This window comes from Aquarana catesbeiana, linkage group LG09, assembly GCF_042186555.1.
Source record: "Aquarana catesbeiana isolate 2022-GZ linkage group LG09, ASM4218655v1, whole genome shotgun sequence".
In the NCBI taxonomy this organism is placed as follows: domain Eukaryota; kingdom Metazoa; phylum Chordata; class Amphibia; order Anura; family Ranidae; genus Aquarana; species Aquarana catesbeiana.
In genome coordinates this window covers 15,899,103-15,921,561 of record NC_133332.1, presented here as the reverse complement: position 1 = coordinate 15,921,561, position 22,459 = coordinate 15,899,103, and the positions used below count along the sequence as shown (strand labels likewise).

The 22,459-nt window shown below is 50.8% G+C and overlaps 1 long non-coding RNA gene across 1 annotated transcript; it reads left to right on the top strand.

Annotated features, from left to right (window-relative positions):
- Positions 1-10,857: 10,857 nt before the first annotated feature.
- Positions 10,858-19,965, top strand: LOC141107416 (uncharacterized). The gene is made up of 3 exons (XR_012235894.1): positions 10,858-11,053; positions 14,708-14,775; positions 19,579-19,965. It is a non-coding gene; the product is annotated as an uncharacterized lncRNA (long non-coding RNA).
- Positions 19,966-22,459: the final 2,494 nt, after the last annotated feature.

Below are 22,459 nucleotides of genomic sequence, written 5' to 3'. Positions count from 1 at the left end.
CTTGTTTCTTTTCTGAACAAAGAATACAGACAGAGAACTGACACGCCGCCTGAGAACTTCATTAAATAATTAGAAACCATAAAGACAATTAACACCTTGGTCAGAAGTGTACAGTATATTGTGTATATTATGTAGCGTGCAGAGGTCAGGAGTGTATAATGTATAGAGTACAGAGGTCAGGAGTATATAATGTATAGAGTACAGTGGTCAGGAGTATATAATGTATAGAGTACAGAGGTCAGGAGTATATAATGTATAGAGTGCAGAGGTCAGGAGTATATAATGTATAGAGTGCAGAGGTCAGGAGTATATAATGTATAGAGTGCAGAGGTAAGGAGTATATAATGTATAGAGTGCAGAGGTCAGCAGTATATAATGTATAGAGTGCAGAGGTCAGGAATATATAATGTATAGAGTGCAGAGGTCAGGAATATATAATGTATAGAGTGCAGAGGTCAGGAGTATATAATGCACAGAGTACAGTGGTAAGGAGCACAGGATATGCAGAGTGCAGAGGTAAGGAGTATATAATGTATAGAGTGCAGAGGTCAGCAGTATATAATGTATAGAGTGCAGAGGTCAGCAGTATATAATGTATAGAGTGCAGAGGTCAGCAGTATATAATGTATAGAGTGCAGAGGTAAGGAGTATATAATGTGCAGAGTGCAGGGATCAGGAGTACAGTTGTGCTCAAAAGTTTGCCCTCCCCTGGCAGAAAATCTTGAAATTTTGGCATCGATATTGAATTTTATATCATTATCCATTATTTTATTATATTTTATTTATGGATATTGATCGTATAAAGCCATTTATTATCACATCCTTATTTGGCTCCTTTTTAACCACTTCAATACCGGGGCACCTTCACCTCATTCCTGCTCAGGAACATTTTCAGCTTTCAGTGCTGTCGCACTTTGAATGACAATTGCGCGGTCATGCAACATGTAATGATATTAAATTTTTCACAGAAATAGAGCTTTCTTTTGGTGGTATTTAATCATCGCTGTTTTTTTTTTTTTTTTTTTACTTTTTGCTAAATAAATAATAAAAAACCAAAAATGTGTTTTTCTCCGTTTCTCTTATAACATTTTGCAAATAAATAACCTTTCCTCATCAATTTAGGATAAAATGTATTCTACATTTCTTTGGTGAAAATAACACAAATCAGTGTATATTATTTAGTCTGTTGGAAAGTTATAGAGTCCACAAACTATGGTATATATAATGTATATCTGAAAATCGATCATTCCTGAGGCCCGAAAACGTCAGGACAGTACAAATTTCCCCCAAATAACCCCTTTTTGGAAAGTAGACAGTCCAAGGTATTTAGTAGGATGCATTGCAAGTTTATTGAAGCTGTAATTTTTTTTTATTACAATTATTTGGAAAATAATGATGAATGAATGATTTTTTTTCACAATTTTTTTTTTTACATACTGTGACCAGTGCAGTACAGCCTCATCATATAACTGGTGTGGCGGTGATCGGGGACACTGACTGGTGACAGTATGGAAATAAAAAAAGTAATATATAATGTTTTTTCTTTTGATTATGATTTTTTAACACACTGTGACCAGAGCAATACAGTGTTACCATAGTAACATAGTATACCATAGTAACACTGTACTACTCTGGGGAAGTGATCAGGATTATTTTTATTTTGCGCATAAAAATTGCTTCTACCAATGAATTTCATTGGTATAAACAACCATTTTTACTGAATAACCAATTAATTCAGTGAGTATTGTTGTGAGTAGCTGTGACTGGCCACAGCTAATCACGTTGCACAGATGTGCTGTGATCAACCCTGTACCATGTGATCACTGTGACCAATCACAGCAAGCAACACAATTGTACAAAATGGATGGCATGAAAGGAAGCCATCCATTGTTTACTGTCATATTATCTGCTGTGATTGGTCACAGCGATCACATGGTACTGGCAGCGGGCCGGTACAGTGATCTGTCATTGGCAATGTCTGGTATACACCACCGCTGACAGATCGCACCTGCAGGCATGCTCGCTCAAAAGCCGGCTCTATGTGTCCGCTCCCTTCTCACTGCCGTGATTGACAACAATGGCTTCCTCTGCTGTCTCTGAGCCAATGACGCAGAAGAGAGCCAGGAGAGCCACTGCTCTTGTGCACATCACTGATCAAGATGGGGTTCAGGTAAGCATTGTCTCCATCAGGGTCCCCCTCTTACATCAATGTACCCATCAGGGTCCCCCTCTTACATCAATGTACCCATCAGGGTCCCCCTCTTACATCAATGTACCCATCAGGGTCCCCCTCTTACATCAATGTACCCATCAGGGTCCCCCTCTTACATCAATGTACCCATCAGGGTCCCCCTCTTACATCAATGTACCCATCAGGGTCCCCCTCTTACATCAATGTACCCATCAGAGTGCCTCCTTACATCAACTGATCCTATCAGAGGGCCTCATAGATCAGTGGATGCACTCTTAAAGCCCTGGGGGGCACAGCCCACGACAGCACCCCCCTAGACCCAGTCCTGAATCTCATGTTTATGCACAGTTTCCACCCATTCATGCCCGGGGTACTTTAATAAAGGAGTTGTAAAGGCAGAAGGTTTTTTATCCTAATGCATTCTATGCATTAAGATAAAAAACCTTCTGCGTGTAGCAGCCTCCCCAGCACCTCCCGATTACCTACCTGAGCTCCTTCTCTCCCCAGAGATCTCCACGATCCCCTCAGCCATCCAGTACATTCCTCCTGATTGGCTGAGACAGAGCAGCGGCACCATTGGCTCCCGCAGCTGTCAAACTCAGTCAGCCAATTAGGGGAGAGAGGGGGCGGAGCTCAGTGTCTGAATGGATACACAGAGCTCTGACTTGGCTTGGGTGACAACCTGTAGCAAGCTGCTGGCTGAAGGGCACTCAAAAGGTGGGAGGGGCCAGGAGCAGCAAAGAGGGACCCGAGAAGAGGAGGATCGAGGAGGATCGGGGCTGCTCTGTGCAAAACCAACTGCACAGAGGAGGCAAGTATAATATGTTTATTATTTTTAAAAAATAGAAAAACGAGGCTTTACAATCACTTTAACCTTTTCCTACCTTGTTTTATTTCCCCGTCTTTTTTCTCTCTGCTTATGTTTAAAATTAAATTTTTGTTGGGTGGGGCTCCAGGGGGGGGGGGGGGGGGTCCCAGTAGGAGTCCCAAGGTAAATTGGGCATAAGAGAACAGCCTGTTAAACTAAAGGACTTTAAATCTAAAAACTTACTGTTATTATTTGTTACACTGTTATTTGGTAGATCTGTATCATAAATAGAACAAAAAATTACAACCAACTCTATGGATTCAACGACCCCCCTATCCCCAAAGTTATGTCAAAGATTATATTCATAGGACCATGAATGATACTCCACAAAAATCAAATATTAATGATATAACACAGGAGGGGTGCCAAACTCAATTTCATTTTCACGCCACATCAGTAGTATGGTTGCCCTCAAAGGGGCATCTGGGGTGCGATACATATAGAGTTCAGGGCTAACCACTAGAGATCCGCGCTATAGCCGAATGATTGCTACAGCGCGGACCTGCTTTGCTGGGACTACGTCTATTGACGTCATCCCGTGCATGAGCGGCCTGCGCGCCCCCTGCAGGGTGCGCGCGGCGCGCTCTGTGATTAGCGAGTCTATGAGACTCGCCTGATCACAGATCGGAGTAAGGGGTCGATCCACATGATCAGCTGTCAGCCAATGACAGCTGATCATGTGATGTCAACAGAGCTGGTAATCGGCTATTTTTTCTCCTTGCGCTGACAGCGTGAGGAGGAAAAAAAAGACGATCACTGGCGGCCGTGAGAGGGACATCAGTCCCGATCACGGCGATCATCAGTGCCCACCTGTGTCCCCTGCCAGTGACACCTAGCAATAGGCAGCAGTGCCGCCTACCAGTGCCCATCAGCACCATGCATCAGTGCCCACAGTGCCACCCATCAGTGCCCACAGTGCCACCCATCAGTGCCCGCAATCAGTGTAACAACAACAGTGCTGCACATCAGTGCCACCTATCAGTGCCCATCAGTGTCACCTACCAGTGCCCATAAGTGCCCCTCAGTGCTGTCCATCAGTGCCCCCCATCAGTGGTATCTATCAGTGCCCATCAGTGCCACCCATCCGTGCCACCCATCAGTGCCCCCTTATCTGTCCCCATCAGTACCGCCTTATCTGTCCCCATCAGTGCCGCCTTATCTGTGCCTATCAATGAAGGAGAAAAATTACCTGTTTGGAAAATTTTATAACAAACTATGAAACATGATTGTTTTTTTTTCAAAATTTTCCATCTTTTTTTGTTTGTTTAAACAAAAAATAAAAATCCCAGCTGTGATTAAATGCCACCAAAAGAAAGCTCTATTTGTGGGAAAAAATGATACAAATACAAATACAAACAGTGTTGTATGACCGTGCAATTGTCATTCAAAGTGCATCAGCGCTAAAAGCTGAAAATTGGTCTGGGCAGGAGGGGGGGTTTAAGTGCCCAGTAAGCAAGTGGTTAACCATGAAGTCTCACCCGTGTCCATCATTGCAGCCTCACCCATGTCCATCATTGCAGCCTCACCCGTGTCCATCATTGCAGCCTCACCTGTGTCCACCATTGCAGCCTCACCCGTGTCCATCATTGCAGCCTCACCCGTGTCCATCATTGCAGCCCCACCCGTGTCCATCATTGCAGCCTCACCCGTGTCCACCATTGCAGCCTCACCCGTGTCCATCATTGCAGCCTCACCCGTGTCCATCATTGCAGCCTCACCCGTGTCCATCATTGCAGCCTCACCCGTGTCCATCATTGCAGCCTCACCTGTGTCCATCATTGCAGCCTCACCTGTGTCCATCATTGCAGCCTCACCCGTGTCCATCATTGCAGCCTCACCCGTGCAGAGGGGCGGCCGGATCATCATAGCGGAAGAGAGCGTTGAGGAAGAGGAGAGCCGGTGTTCTGACTAGAACTGTCCTCCTATCGCATAGTGTCCGCCCGTACTGCGCAGGCGCAGCGCTTGCGCAGTACGGAGCAGAAGGAGATGCCGAAAGTGTCCGAAGTTGATCATCTGACCATCAGCTGTACACGGCGCTTGGGCGATGGCTTTGTAAGAGGGCCCCTCGCGGGCTTGCTTCACTCGCCACGTTTCGGGCACGGCCTCGCTGCGCTCGGCAATTATTTATTCTAATTCTATGTCCACTTGGATAGTAGGGAATGAACCTGGACATAGGGTGAGAATAAAAGCGCAGGCGCCGTGTACAGCTGATGATCAGCTGTTTAACTTCGGAGACTTTCGGCGTCTCATTTGTGCACCATACTGCGCCTGCGCAGTACAAGGCGGACACTATATGATAGGGGACTGTATTCGACAAGACACCGGCTTGATCACAGAGCGGGGTTTGTCTGATGTAACTGCTTACATTAGAATTGCAGTCCGCGCGCCGTCACACACAGCCCCGCCCTCCTGACCCCTCACCTCTGACAGACAGAACGCCGGTCCAATGCCAGGGCGCGTTCTGTCTGTCACAGGTGAGGGGTCAGGAGGGCGGGGCTCTGTGTGACGGCGTGGAATGCAATTCTAATGTTACATCGGGCAAACCCCGCTCTGTGATCAAGCCGGCTCTCCTCTTCCTCCACACGTCTTCCGCTATGATGATCCGGCCGCCCCCTCTCTTCCTCCACGCTCTCTTCCTCTGGGAGAACAGATCCCATTCATCCCCGCCTGTCGGCGGTGCTCGCACCCCTGCTCCTAGGCAGCCCAGCTCCTCGACAGCCCTCATTTTCCACTCGCAAAATGCAAGTAGAAAATTTGAGGGCTGGGTTTAGTACGGCTTTAGGTTGGGTTCATTACATCGTATGTAATTCACACAGGAATCGCACCGCATTCCTGTGCCAATCACAAATGATTATGTGCAGTGCAATTGGAGCCCATCATTTCATATGGCTAAAATCGCACCGCATCAGTACGAAAAAGGCGCTGGCACCCTTTTTTTTTTTGCAGCATTGGAATCGGGTCGCATGGGAGTTCGTACCCAAGCAATCCGATTTTAGCAAACGCACCGCTTTCTGCGACCTGCTTTTGGGGCGTCGTTAAGTTTTAATTGCCACCCGCAGCAGATGCCATGAACAGAGTGCGATTGCTATGTGGAAAATGCAATGATTCCTCTGCGTTTCCCACATCAGTGTAAACCCAGCATTAGGGTGGACTTTTCCCCCCATACAGCGCCACATACTGATATGATACATTGTTTCCTTTTACTTACAATTACTGGAATTTCGAGTGTTGTCACCCCGGGATCATGGATGTATCCTGGGAACTTCCTGTCACATGTTCCAGAAGTAAAAATGGCCGCTGTGACACGACTGAAGAGGAAAAGAAAAACAAACAATTACTAATCACTTCTACACAGGCCTTTTGTTATCTTACACTATATTACCAAAAGTATTGTGACGCCTGCCTTTACACACACATGAACTTTAATGACATCCCAGTCTTAGTCCGTAGGGTTCAATATTGAGTTGGCCCACCCTTTGTAGTTGCACAGAGTCCTGACGTCAACCCGATATACCACATTTGGGATGAATTAGAGCGGAGACTGCGAGCCAGGCCTTCTCGTCCAACATCAGTGCCTGACCTCACAAATGCTCTTCTGGAAGAATGGTCAAACATTCCCATAGACACACTCCTAAACCTTGTGGACGGCCTTCCCAGAAGAGTTGAAGCTGTTATAGCTGCAAAGGGTGGACCAACTCAATATTGAACCCTACGGACTAAGACTGGGAGGTCATTAAAGTTCATGTATGTGTAAAGGCAGGCGTCCCAATACTTTTGGTAATATAGTGTATTTGTAATGAGGGAGGAGTTCCTCTTTAACCTCCTCCCGACAGGCAGACGTCCTGGACTTTCACTGGTTATATCGGGATGATGGGCGCAGCTACAGGTATTATCCCGCTGTCTTTATTTTTCACCCAGCGACTCTCTGTGTTGTAAAAGCCATCCTAGTAGCTAATTAGCCGATGGATTGCTTTTACGGGAAGCGGGGGGGGGGAATGTCCTCTCCTGCCGGAAACTATCCTGTGAAATTGGGGAGCTTGGATTCCGATACGGCAGTGCCATTGGATTACCATAGAGCTGGCATTGGACCAAATGGTCCCCAGCCATCTCTATGCTCCTGGGAGGCCAGAAGGGACGCCGTGATGTCACTTCCGGTTTTGGCAGATGTAAACACTGACATTTATTTTTTTTCTGGAAAGCAGAGATCAATGTATTTTTTTTTCTTTGATCTGATACTTTCCAGGGTAGAGGAGAGATGTGGGGGTCTTATAGACCCCAGATGTCTCCATAAAGAGGACCTGTCATGCCTTATTTCTATTACAATGGATATTTACATTTCTTGTGAAAGAAAATAAAGTGGTCAAAAAATAAAAAATAAATAAATAAAGGGACAATGGGAAAAAAAAAAAAAAAAAAAAGAAAGAAAGAAAAAAAGTAAGGTGCCCCCATCCCCCCGTGCTCACGCGCAGAAGTGAACGCATACTTAGGCCGGTGTTCGCACCACATGTGAGGTATCACTGCGAATAATAGTGAGAGCAATAATTCTAGTGATAGACCTCCTCTGTAACTCCAAACTGATAACCTGTAAAAATGTTCTAGGTTGCGCCTATAGAGATTTCTAAGTAGCATCTTTGAAGTCATTCGACGAACATGCGCAATTTTAAAGTGCGACATGTTAGGTATCTATTTATTCGGCATAACATCCTCTTTTATATTTTACCAAAAAACTGGTATATATAGTTTTTTTTTTTTCATTAAATATCGATGCAACATAACATAAAAAAATTGCAACGCCCACCATTTTATTCTCTAGGGCCTCTGCTTTAAAAAAAAAATACACATAATGTTTCTAAGTAATTTTCTAGCAAAACAATGATGATTTGTGTCAGGCAGTTGTGGCCCCGGAGCACCCAGCTGATGCTCAGTGATGTCCAAGCTACATATAAGATCTGAGCCCTGAAGGAGGAAAACGTTTAGCCCTCGAAACGCATTGGCCGTCCATCTTGTCTTGTTATGGGTGAACAATAACGTGAAAAGATTTGGGGCTCTTGGACCTTTGGTCCGGCGCCTCGATTAGACTTCTTATACGTGGATCTTCAAAACTGGGTGACCTATTTATGGGGTGCTCAGTTCTTGCTGAGAGCGGTCCTCACCGGAGCCATGGTGTCCTGGATGGATCACCTCCATCAATCATCAGCTACTGATTGGTGGAATCTGGTGAACAGTAATCATAGGACAGGACTGAGGCGGCACTCACACCAAGACGATGGATGGCGATGTGTTATGTTGGCAACGCAGCACTAGAGACGGAAAATCAGACATGAGCAATTTCCAGTGACGCAGAACACGGCGGGTGTGATCCCTCATTGGGCTGCCACTGACAGCGACTGGCACTGCGAGACATAAATGTGTTCCTGCGATGTGTGAGAACCTCCCATAGAAGGGGCACCATGGGAAAGAACAACCGACACACCATGGATCCACCCAGTCAGCTTCACAACTGATAGAGACCCTCATAATAATAGAACCTGATAGAGACCCCCATAATAATAGAACCTGATAGAGACCCTCATAATAATAGAACCCGATAGAGACCCCCATAATAATAGAACCTGATAGAGACCCTCATAATAATAGAACATGATAGAGACCCCCATAATAATAGAACCCGATAGAGACCCCCATAATAATAGAACCTGATAGAGACCCTCATAATAATAGAACCTGATAGAGACCCTCATAATAATAGAACATGATAGAGACCCCCATAATAATAGAACCCGATAGAGACCCCCATAATAATAGAACCTGATAGAGACCCTCATAATAATAGAACCTGATAGAGACCCTCATAATAATAGATCCTGATAGAGACCCTCAGAATAATAGAACCCGATAGAGACCCCCATAATAATAGAACCCAATAGAGACCCCTATAATAATAGAACCCGATAGAGACCCCCATAATAATAGAACCCGATAGAGACCCCCATAATAATAGAACATATAGAGACCCCCATAATAATAGAACATATAGAGACCCCCATAATAATAGAACCCGATAGAGACCCTCATAATAATAGAACCTGATAGAGACCCTCATAATAATAGAACCTGATAGAGACCCCCATAATAATAGAACCCGATAGAGACCCTCATAATAATAGAACATATAGAGACCCCCATAATAATAGAACCTGATAGAGACCCCCATAATAATAGAACCCGATAGAGACCCTCATAATAATAGAACCTAATAGAGACCCTCATAATAATAGAACCTGATAGAGACCCTCATAATAATAGAACCTAATAGAGACCCCCATAATAATAGAACCCGATAGAGACCCTCATAATAATAGAACCTGATAGAGACCCTCATAATAATAGAACCTGATAGAGACCCCCATAATAATAGAACCTGATAGAGACCCTCATAATAATAGAACCTGATAGAGACCCCCATAATAATAGAACCCGATAGAGACCCCCATAATAATAGAACCTGATAGAGACCCCCATAATAATAAAACCCAATAGAGACCCCCATAATAATAGAACCTGATAGAGACCCTCATAATAATAGAACCTGATAGAGACCCCCATAATAATAGAACCTGATAGAGACCCTCATAATAATAGAACCTGATAGAGACCCCCATAATAATAGAACCTGATAGAGACCCCCATAATAATAGAACCCGATAGAGACCCCCATAATAATAGAACCTGATAGAGACCCCCATAATAATAAAACCCAATAGAGACCCCCATAATAATAGAACCTGATAGAGACCCTCATAATAATAGAACCCGATAGAGACCCCCATAATAATAGAACCTGATAGAGACCCCCATAATAATAGAACCTGATAGAGACCCTCATAATAATAGAACCTGATAGAGACCCTCATAATAATAGAACCTGATGGAGACCCCCATAATAATAGAACCTGATAGAGACCCCCATAATAATAGAACCTGATAGAGACCCTCATAATAATAGAACCTGATAGAGACCCTCATAATAATAGAACCTGATGGAGACCCCCATAATAATAGAACCTGATAGAGACCCTCATAATAATGGACTCTGGTGGAGACCTCGGCCTGTTCTATAGTATTGGTCTTCTTCTGTATGGATGGAGATGTCTTCTCCTCAGGAGGTGTCCCCAGGACAGGAAGTGAGGTGAAATCTCCTCAGAGGGGTACAGAATATAAACACAGGAATGTCCGGGGATGAGGACCACCATGACAAGTCCATACAGATCTCCCCCTCCCCCCAGAATAAAGCCTGAGGGCCCCTCGCCAAGCACAGAGCGGAGGGCGGACTACAACACCTAGCATCCCCGCAATGAGCCGTGCAACTGTACTCCGTCTCCATAGTGACCGAAATAATCCGTAGCGGAAAAAAGTTTGGTCGCGGCCATCTTGGTACACCCCGCACTCGGCCCCAGTAAGCCTATAGTCAAAAGGAGGTAAGCGGACATATTTGTACACCCACCGATGTCTTACATTTCACAATTTTTATTACATATAATCTGATCTTATATAGTGATATACAGGACTTAGAAATCCGTGACATTGTTTTGAAGATATTTTTTATCAGCAGTGCCAAACCTGATCTGACAGAACACCGCTGCTTTTAACAATTAAAATCAAAACAATGTCACAGATATCTAAATTCTGTATATCACTATATAAAATCAGATTATTTGTAAAAATAATGTGAAATATAAGACTTCGGTGGGTGTATAAAGATGTCCGCTCGCCGTCTTCTGACTGAATGCTAACTGCATACGAGTGTGGGGTGTACGAAGATGGCCGAGACCGAACGTCACTTCCGGGTCCGCGGAGAGAGGTACTAATCTGCCCAGCGGTGATGTACCGGGAGGGGGAGGAGCTCCGGGGAAAGACCGCACACTGGAGAGAGACCGGACACCGGGAGAATATGGCGGACGTGACGTGTGAGGAACTCCAAAGGGTGGAGAGAGGTATGAGAACATAACCGGGACCTTTATACACACACCAACGTCAGCACCGGAGGACCCCTCCCCCATCACTGACACCGGATAATACCCCTCCCCCATCACCTCCAGATACACCCCACCCTTTTACTTCCTGTCCGGGTGACACCCCCGCCCTCTCGCTTCCTGTCCCGGTGACACCCCCGCCCTCTGGCTTCCTGTCCCGGTGACACCTCCGCCCTCTCACTTCTTGCCCTAGAAATTGGGACAGGTCCACCTTAAAGCTCCTCCTCCACACAGACTGACCTGCTCTTTTCCTTCTATGTGATTGGCTGTATATATTTGTAATTGGTGTCCTGTTTTGCCCCCGCAGTATGTGGAGAAGAACAAGAAGGGGGGCCATGATTGGTTCAGGTTGGATTCGAATAAAGAAACCACCAGGTGAGATGTGGGTGGGGCTGCTGGCAGGAGCTCCGCCTCCTACACTGTTTGATGGTGTAAGGATAAAACGGGCTCTCCTCTCCCGCTGTGTTGTAGATGGTTCGGGCAATGGCTACATCACTTCCTGTCCCGGTGACAACCCCGCCCTCTCGCTTCCTGTCCCGGTGACACCCCCGCCCTCTCGCTTCCTGTCCCGGTGACACCCCCGCCCTCTCGCTGCCTGTCCCGGTGACACCCCCGCCCTCTCGCTTCCTGTCCCGGTGACACCCCCGCCCTCTCGCTTCCTGTCCCGGTGACACCCCCGCCCTCTCGCCTCCTGTCCCGGTGACACCCCCGCCCTCTCGCCTCCTGTCTTGGTGACACCCCCGCCCTCTCGCCTCCTGTCCCGGTGACACCCCCGCCCTCTCGCCTCCTGTCTCGGTGACACCCCCGCCCTCTCGCCTCCTGTCTCGGTGACACCCCCGCCCTCTCGCCTCCTGTCTCGGTGACACCCCCGCCCTCTCGCCTCCTGTCTCGGTGACACCCCCGCCCTCTCGCCTCCTGTCTCGGTGACACCCCCGCCCTCTCGCCTCCTGTCTCGGTGACACCCCCGCCCTCTCGCCTCCTGTCTCGGTGACACCCCCGCCCTCTCGCCTCCTGTCCCGGTGACACCCCCGCCCTCTCGCCTCCTGTCCCGGTGACACCCCCGCCCTCTCGCCTCCTGTCCCGGTGACACCCCCGCCCTCTCGCCTCCTGTCCCGGTGACACCCCCGCCCTCTCGCCTCCTGTCCCGGTGACACCCCCGCCCTCTCGCCTCCTGTCCCGGTGACACCCCCGCCCTCTCGCCTCCTGTCCCGGTGACACCCCCGCCCTCTCGCCTCCTGTCCCGGTGACACCCCCGCCCTCTCGCCTCCTGTCCCGGTGACACCCCCGCCCTCTCGCCTCCTGTCCCGGTGACACCCCCGCCCTCTCGCCTCCTGTCCCGGTGACACCCCCGCCCTCTCGCCTCCTGTCCCGGTGACACCCCCGCCCTCTCACTTCTTGCCCTAGAAATTGGGACAGGTCCACCTTAAAGCTCCTCCTCCACACAGACTGACCTGCTCTTTTCCTTCTATGTGATTGGCTGTATATATTTGTAATTGGTGTCCTGTTTTGCCCCCGCAGTATGTGGAGAAGAACAAGAAGAGGGGCCATGATTGGTTCAGGTTGGAATCGAGTAAAGAAACCACCAGGTGAGATGTGGGTGGGGCTGCTGGCAGGAGGTCCGCCTTCTATGCTGTTTGACAGTGTAATGATATAACGGGCTCTTCTCTCCCGCTGTGTTGTAGATGGTTTGGGTAATGCTGCTACATCACTTCCTGTCCTGGTGACACCCCCCCTCCCTCTAGCTCCCTGTCCTGGTGACGCCCGCTCCCTGTCCTGGTGACGCCCGCTCCCTGTCCTGGTGACGCCCGCTTCCTGTCCTGGTGACGCCCCCACCCTCTCGCTTCCTGTCCTGGTGACGCCCCCACCCTCTCTCGCTTCCTGTCCTGGTGACGCCCCCACCCTCTCTCGCTTCCTGTCCTGGTGACGCCCCCACCCTCTCTCGCTTCCTGTCCTGGTGACGCCCCCACCCTCTCTCGCTTCCTGTCCTGGTGACGCCCCCACCCTCTCTCGCTTCCTGTCCTGGTGACGCCCCCGCTCTCTTCCTGTCCTGGTAAAACCCCCCCAACCTCTCACTTCTTGCCCTAGAAATTGGGACAGGTCCACCTTAAAGCTCCTCCTCCACACAGACTGACCTGCTCTTTTCCTTCTATGTGATTGGCTGTATATATTTGTAATTGGTGTCCTGTTTTGCCCCCGCAGTATGTGGAGAAGAACAAGAAGGGGGGCCATGATTGGTTCAGGTTGGAATCGAGTAAAGAAACCACCAGGTGAGATGTGGGTGGGGCTGCTGGCAGGAGCTCCGCCTTCTATGATGTTTGACAGTGTAATGATATAACGGGCTCTCCTCTCCTGCTGTGTTGTAGATGGTTTGGGTAATGCTGCTACATCACTTCCTGTCCTGGTGACACCCCCGCCCTCTAGCTTCCTGTCCTGGTGACACCCCCACCCGCTTCCTGTCCTGGTGACACCCCCACTCTCTGGTTCAGGTTGGAATTGAATAAAGAAACCACCAGGTGAGATGTGGGTGGGGCTGCTGGCAGGAGCTCTGCCTTCTACGATGTTTGACAGTGTAATGATATAACAGGCTCTCCTCTCCCGCTGTTTTGTACATGGTTCGCGCAATGCTGCTACATCACTTCCTGGCCTGGTGACACCCCCACCCTCTCGCTTCCTGTCCTGGTGACACCCCCACCCTCTCGCTTCCTGTCCTGGTGACACCCTCTCGCTTCCTGTCCTGGTGACACCCTCTCGCTTCCTGTCCTGGTGACACCCCCACCCTCTCGCTTCCTGTCCTGGCGACACCCTCTCGCTTCCTGTCCTGGCGACACCCTCTCGCTTCCTGTCCTGGCGACACCCTCTCGCTTCCTGTCCTGGCGACACCCCCACCCTCTCGCTTCCTGTCCTGGCGACACCCCCACCCTCTCGCTTCCTGTCCTGGCGACACCCCCACCCTCTCGCTTCCTGTCCTGGCGACACCCCCACCCTCTCGCTTCCTGTCCTGGCGACACCCCCCCCTCTCTTCCTGTCCTGGCGACACCCCCCCCTCTCTTCCTGTCCTGGCGACACCCTCGCCCTCTTCCTGTCCTGGTGACATCCTCGCCCTCTTCCTGTCCTGGTGACACCCCCCACCGTCTCGCTTCCTGTCCTGGTGACACCCTCACCCTCTTCCTGTCCTGGTGACCCCCCCTTCCCACTTCCTGTCCTGGTGACACCCCCCCTCCCTCTAGCTTCCTGTCCTGGTGACACCCTCACCCGCTTCCTGTCCTGGTGACACCCCCACTCGCTTCCTGTCCTGGTGACACCCCCACTCGCTTCCTGTCCTGGTGACACCCCCACTCGCTTCCTGTCCTGGTGACACCCCCACCCGCTTCCTGTCCTGGTGACACCCCCACCCGCTTCCTGTCCTGGTGACACCCCCACCCGCTTCCTGTCCTGGTGACACCCCCACCCGCTTCCTGTCCTGGTGACACCCCCCCCACCCTCTCACTTCTTGCCCAAGAAATTGGGACAGGTCCACCTTAAAGCTCCTCCTCAACACAGACTGACCTGCTCTTTTCCTTCTAAGTGATTGACTGTATATATTTGTAATTTGTGTCCTGTTTTGCCCCCCCGCAGTTTGTGGAGAAGAACAAGAAGGCGGACAATGATTGGTTCAGGTTGGAATCAAATAAGGAAACCACCAGGTGAGATGTGGGTGGGGCTGCTGGTAGGAGCTCCGCCTTCTATGATGTTTGACAGTGTAATGATATAGCGGGCTCTCCTCTCCTGCTGTTTTGTAGATGGTTCGGGCAATGCTGCTACATCACTTCCTGTCCTGGTGACCCCCCCCTCCCTCTAGATTCCTGTCGTGGTGACCCACCCCTCCCTCTAGATTCCTGTCCTGGTGACCCCCCCTCCCTCTAGATTCCTGTCCTGGTGACCCACCCCTCCCTCTAGATTCCTGTCCTGGTGACCCCCCCTCCCTCTAGATTCCTGTCCTGGTGACCCCCTCACCCTCTTCCTGTCTCGGTGACACCCTCTTCCTGTCCTGGTGACACCCTCTTCCTGTCCTAGTGACACCCTCACCCTCTTCCTGTCCTGGTGACACCCTCTTCCTGTCCTGGTGACACCCTCACCCTCTTCCTGTCCTGGTGACACCCTCACCCTCTTCCTGTCCTGGTGACACCCTCACCCTCTTCCTGTCTTGGTGACACCCTCACCCTCTTCCTGTCTTGGTGACACCCTCACCCTGTCTTGGTGACACCCTCACCCTCTTCCTGTCCTGGTGACACCCTCTTCCTGTCCTGGTGACACCCTCACCCTCTTCCTGTCCTGGTGACACCCTCTTCCTGTCCTGGTGACACCCTCACCCTCTTCCTGTCTTGGTGACACCCTCACCCTCTTCCTGTCTTGGTGACACCCTCACCCTCTTCCTGTCCTGGTGACACCCTCACCCTCTTCCTGTCCTGGTGACACCCTCACCCTCTTCCTGTCTTGGTGACACCCTCACCCTCTTCCTGTCTTGGTGACACCCTCACCCTCTTCCTGTCTTGGTGACACCCTCACCCTCTTCCTGCCTTGGTGACACCCTCACCCTCTTCCTGCCCTGGTGACACCCTCACCCTCTTCCTGCCCTGGTGACACCCTCACCCTCTTCCTGCCCTGGTGACACCCTCACCCGCTTCCTGCCCTGGTGACACCCTCACCCGCTTCCTGCCCTGCTGACACCCCCACCCGCTTCCTGCCCTGCTGACACCCCCACCCGCTTCCTGCCCTGCTGACACCCCCACCCGCTTCCTGCCCTGCTGACACCCCCACCCGCTTCCTGCCCTGCTGACACCCCCACCCGCTTCCTGCCCTGCTGACACCCCCACCCGCTTCCTGCCCTGCTGACACCCCCACCCGCTTCCTGCCCTGCTGACACCCCCACCCGCTTCCTGCCCTGCTGACACCCCCACCCGCTTCCTGCCCTGCTGACACCCCCACCCGCTTCCTGCCCTGCTGACACCCCCACTCGCTTCCTGCCCTGCTGACACCCCCACTCGCTTCCTGCCCTGCTGACACCTCCACTCTCTGGTTCAGGTTGGAATCGAATAAAGAAACCACCAGGTGAGATGTGGGTGGGGCTGCTGGCAGGAGCTCCGCCTTCTACAATGTTTGACAGTGTAATGATATAACGGGCTCTCCTCTCCCGCTGTTTTGTACATGGTTCGGGCAATGCTGCTACATCACTTCCTGGCCTGGTGTCACCCCCACCCACCCGCTTCCTGTCCTGGTGACACACCCCCCACTCTCTTCCTGCCCTTGTGACGACACCCCCCCCACTCTCTTCCTGCCCTTGTGACGACACACCCCCCCACTCTCTTCCTGCCCTTGTGACGACACACCCCCCACTCTCTTCCTGCCCTTGTGACGACACACCCCCCACTCTCTTCCTGCCCTTGTGACGACACCCCCCCCACTCTCTTCCTGTCCTTGTGACGACACACCCCCCCACTCTCTTCCTGTCCTTGTGACGACACACCCCCCCACTCTCTTCCTGTCCTTGTGACGACACACCCCCCCACTCTCTTCCTGTCCTTGTGACGACACACCCCCCACTCTCTTCCTGTCCTTGTGACACCCCCCCCCCACTCTCTTCCTGTCCTCGTGACACCCCCCCCCACTCTCTTCCTGTCCTTGTGACACCCCCCCCCCACTCTCTTCCTGTCCTTGTGACACCCCCCCTCCACTCTCTTCCTGTCCTTGTGACACCCCCCCCTCCACTCTCTTCCTGTCCTTGTGACACCCCCCCCTCCACTCTCTTCCTGTCCTTGTGACACCCCCCCTCCACTCTCTTCCTGTCCTTGTGACACCCCCCCCCTCCACTCTCTTCCTGTCCTTGTGACACCCCCCCCCCTCCACTCTCTTCCTGTCCTTGTGACACCCCCCCCCCTCCACTCTCTTCCTGTCCTTGTGACACCCCCCCCCCTCCACTCTCTTCCTGTCCTTGTGACACCCCCCCCCCTCCACTCTCTTCCTGTCCTTGTGACACCCCCCCCCCTCCACTCTCTTCCTGTCCTTGTGACACCCCCCCCCTCCACTCTCTTCCTGTCCTTGTGACACCCCCCCCCCTCCACTCTCTTCCTGTCCTTGTGACACCCCCCCCTCCACTCTCTTCCTGTCCTTGTGACACCCCCCCCTCCACTCTCTTCCTGTCCTTGTGACACCCCCCCCTCCACTCTCTTCCTGTCCTTGTGACACCCCCCCCTCCACTCTCTTCCTGTCCTTGTGACACCCCCCCCTCCACTCTCTTCCTGTCCTTGTGACACACCCCCCTCCACTCTCTTCCTGTCCTTGTGACACCCCCCCCTCCACTCTCTTCCTGTCCTTGTGACACCCCCCCCCCACTCTCTTCCTGTCCTTGTGACACCCCCCCCTCCACTCTCTTCCTGTCCTTGTGACACCCCCCCCTCCACTCTCTTCCTGTCCTTGTGACACCCCCCCCTCCACTCTCTTCCTGTCCTTGTGACACCCCCCCTCCACTCTCTTCCTGTCCTTGTGACACCCCCCCCTCCACTCTCTTCCTGTCCTTGTGACACCCCCCCCTCCACTCTCTTCCTGTCCTTGTGACACCCCCCCCTCCACTCTCTTCCTGTCCTTGTGACACCCCCCCCTCCACTCTCTTCCTGTCCTTGTGACACCCCCCCCTCCACTCTCTTCCTGTCCTTGTGACACCCCCCCCTCCACTCTCTTCCTGTCCTTGTGACACCCCCCCCTCCACTCTCTTCCTGTCCTTGTGACACCCCCCCCTCCACTCTCTTCCTGTCCTTGTGACACCCCCCCCTCCACTCTCTTCCTGTCCTTGTGACACCCCCCCCTCCACTCTCTTCCTGTCCTTGTGACACCCTCGCCCTCTCACTTCCTGGACTGGTGACACCCCCCCCCCCCCCACCCTCTCGCTTCTTGCCCTAGAAATTAGGACAGGTCCACCTTAAAGGTCCTCCTCCACACAGACTGACCTGCTCTTTTCCTTCTATGTGATTGGCTGTATATATTTGTAATTGGTGTCCTGTTTTGCCCCCACAGTATGTGGAGAAGAACAAGAAGGGGGGCCATGATTGGTTCAGGTTGGAATCGAGTAAAGAAACCACCAGGTGAGATGTGGGTGGGGCTGCTGGGAGGAGCTCCACCTTTTACGCTGTTTGACAATGTAATGATATAACGGGCTCTCCTGTCCCACTGTGTTGTAGATGGTTCGGGCAATGCTGCTACATCACTTCCTGTCCTGGTGACACCCCCGCCCTCTCGCCTCCTGTCCTGGTGACACCCCCGCCCTCTCGCCTCCTGTCCTGGTGACACCCCCGCCCTCTCGCCTCCTGTCCTGGTGACACCCCCGCCCTCTCGCCTCCTGTCCTGGTGACACCCCCGCCCCCTCGCCTCCTGTGCTGGTGACACCCCCCACCCTCCATATTTTATCATGAAAAAGCTATCCTTGATCTCCAGTCAGTGCCTTTGCCTATGCTGAGATGTCATCAGTCTTCTGCAGGCAGGAGGAAGCATTTCTTCAGTCTATCCTCCTTCACTGATCAGACTCCTTCATTGTAATGCTAGTTCCCTGGCTCTCATGCTGACCCATCTGTCTCCAATACAGCCCTAAGACCTGAAGATCTCTGCTGTACTGATGAATTGCTGGCCGGTTTGCAGTGATCTGTTTCTGGGCCGGTTTGCAGTGATCTGTTTCTGGGCCGGTTTGCAGTGATCTGTTTCTGGGCCGGTTTGCAGTGATCTGTTTCTGGGCCGGTTTGCAGTGATCTGTTTCTGGGCCGGATTGCAGTGATCTGTTTCTGGGCCGGATTGCAGGTCCGGTTTTCAGTTATCAGTTGCTGGCTAATAGCGGTGATCGCATGGTGCACAGGAGTCACTGTTAAAATATTGCTGACATGCTAATGTCTGTTCACCACGACCAGTGCGGGTCCATAGCATGCTATGGTTAGACTTGGTTCACACCTAGAAGTGTGACCAAGCGCGTGCGACGGCGTGCTTCCACGAGTCACGTGTAAGGCAGCCCATTAATTTTAGTGGGTTGCCCTACCCCCGAGAAATGCAGGAAAGAAGTCCCTTTTCCGAAAACATGTCGCAACAAACCGTATGGTGCCACAGCTAACAAATTTACCAAATTTTTTAAAACTATTGTGTGGCCCTTTTATTTGCTAAGTTGAGTCTCTGTGTTCTCCTTGGGGAGATTTCCCTTGACTTCCTATCAGGACAGGAGGAATTTAAACTTCTTATCCTGGTGACAAAACAGGTGTCATAGGGACAGGAAGTGAGGGGAAATCTCCCCGGGGAGGGTCACAGACAGGACCTGATCTGAATTTAACTCTTCACACCCCAAACCCCCCCCCCGAACTGAAAAAAATACAATAGGGTTGGATTTAAAATATATGGCACATGTAATATGTGGGAGGGATTTCCTTCTCCTGGACATTCCCGGCATTCCTGGTAACTCTTTCCTCTCCATCTCTCAGCTAGGCTCGTGGCCGGTGGTGGAAATTCCTGACCTGATCAGCAAAGGATTTATGTAAACAAAAGGACAATTGAGGATGAGATTTCAGCCAATTAAGATCCGGAGGCAAACGGTCAGTCAGTCGCTTTCCTGGTACAAGATGCGGGTGCCACTAACCAGCCAATCACCTCCCTGATGCAAGACGTGGGGCTAAAGAAGCAGCCAATCGCCTCCCTGATAGGAGGCCTGGGGACCACCAACCAGCCAATCGTGTCACCGATACAAGACCCGGGAGGCCAGCAGCCAGACTCTTCAGAATCTCAGAATCTTATTTATTTATCATATTTGTATCCAAAACTGCTCCACCAATCATCTGCTATTCTGTGTAATAAACCTTCTGTTCTACTCACCTGATCTGTCTGCTGTGCTGTCATTATATCGGAGGAGTTTTGTGCAGATTTTGGTTAATGTATCTCGCTCGTGCAGGAGCAGGGCAGAGCCATTTCTAGATGCTTGGCTGTGGGTGGGAAGTGTAGGGTTTGGAGGTGACATCGCAAATCTCACCAGATTACATAGACTGGCAAAAGCCAACTTTATTTAGCCAAACCTTTATGGACAGAGCAGGGAAAGGGTTGAATTGACAGGAAGTGAGAGGAAATGTTTCCGATGGGGACACAGACAGGAGCAAATACACATTTATAGTGGTTCTTCAATCGGTGTGTTACCTGGAGTTCCCAGAGGGGTGGTGGGAGGAGACTGTTGTCCATAGAAACCAACCAGATTTACAGGAGATGCTCAGAAAGTTAGAATATCGTGCAAAAGTTCATTTATTTCACTAATGCAACGTAAAAGGTGAAAGTAATATATAAGAGAGACTCATTACATGCAAAGCAAGATAGTTCAAGCCGTGATTTGTCATAATTGTGATGATTATGGCTTACAGCTCACGAAAACCCCAAATCCACAATCTCAGAAAATTAGAATATTCCATGCAATCAATAAAACAAGGATTGTACATAGAACGATATCGGACCTCTGAAAAGTATAAGCATGCATATGTACTCAGTACTTGCTTTGGGCCCCTTTTTCAGCAATTACTGGCTCAATGCGGTGTGGCATGGGAGCTATCAGCCTGTGGTACTGCTGAGGTGTTATGGAAGACCAGGAGGCTTCAATAGTGGCCTTCAGCTCTTCTGCATTGTTCAGTCTCATGTCTCTCATCTTTCTCTTGGCAATGCCCCATAGTTTCTCTATGGGGTTCAGGTCAGGCGAGTTTGCTGGCCAATCAAGCACAGTAATCCCACGGTCATTGAACCAGGTTTTGGTGTGTTTGGAAGTGTGGGCAGGTGTCAAGTCCTGCTGGAAAATGAAGTCAGCATCCCCATAGAGCTCGTCTGCGGAGGGAAGCATGAAGTGCTCCAAAATCTCCTAGTAGACGGCTGCGTTGACCCTGGACTTAATGAAGTACAGTGGACCAACACCAGCAGATGACACGGCTCCCCAAATCAACACAGACTGGAAACTTCACACTGGACTTCAAGCATCTTGCAGTGTGTGCCTCTCCATTCTTCCTCCATACTCTGGGTCCTTGGTTTCCAAATGAGATGCAAAATTTGTTATCAGAAAAGAGGACTTTGGACCACCGAGCAACAGACCAGGTCTGTTTTTCTTTAGCCCAGGTAAGACGCTTCTGACGTGGTTTGTTGTTCAGGAGTGGCTTGACAAGAGGAATACGACATTTGAAGCCCATGTCCAGGATCTGTCTGTGTGTGGTGGCTCTTGATGCTCTGACTCCAGCCTCAGTCCACTCCTTGTGAAAATCCCCAACACTTTTAAATGGCCTTTTCCTGACAATCCTCTCCAGGCTGCGGTCATCCCTGCTGCTTGTGCACCTTTTTCTTCCACACTTTTCCCTTCCACATACATTTCTATTATTGTGCTTTGATACAGCACTTTGGGAACATCCAAACTACTTTTGCAATTACCTTTTTGAGGCTTTCCATCCTTATGAAGGGTGTCAATGATGGTTTTCTGCACAACTGTCAGGTCAGCCGTCTTTCCCATGATTGTGATTCCTACTGAACCAGACTGAGAGACCATTTAAAGGAACCCTTTGCAGGTGTTAGGGCTTAGTTAGCTGATTAGAGTGGGACACTTTGAGTCTAGAATATTGCACCTTTTCACAAAATTCTAATTTTCGGAGATTGTGGATTTAAGTTGCATTAACCAGTTGCCGACCGCCGCACGACGATGTACGTCCACAGAGCGGCACGGGCAGGCAAAAGGGCTTACAGGTACGTCCTTGCCTGCCCGCGGGTGGGGGGTCCGATCGGACCCCCCCCCCCCCCCCGGTGCCTGCGGCGGTCGGCAAATCCTCCCCGGCGATCAGTGGTGAGGGGGAGGCCATCCATTCGTGGCCCCCCCCTCACGATCGCTCCCAGCCAATGGGATTATTTCCCTGCCTCTGTATTGTACACAGAGGCAGAGGAAATGATGTCATCTCTCCTCGGCTCGGTATTTTCCGTTCCGGCGCCGAGGAGAGAAGACTGGAATGTGAGTGCACCAACACACACACACACACACAGTAGAACATGCCAGGCACACAAAACACCCTGATTACCCCCCGATCACCCCCCCCGTCACAAACTGACACCAAGCAGGTTTTTGTATTTTTTTTTTTTTTTTCTGATTACTGTATTGGTGTCAGTTTGTGACAGTTACAGTGTTACGGTCAGTTAGGGTTAGCCCCCTTTAGGTCTAGGGTACCCCCCTAATAAAGTTTTAACCCCTTGATCACCTCCCGTCACCAGTGTCACTAAGCGATCATTTTTCTGATCGCTGTATTAGTGTCGCTGGTGGCGCTAGTTAGGGAGGTAAATATTTAGGTTCGCCGTCAGCGTTTT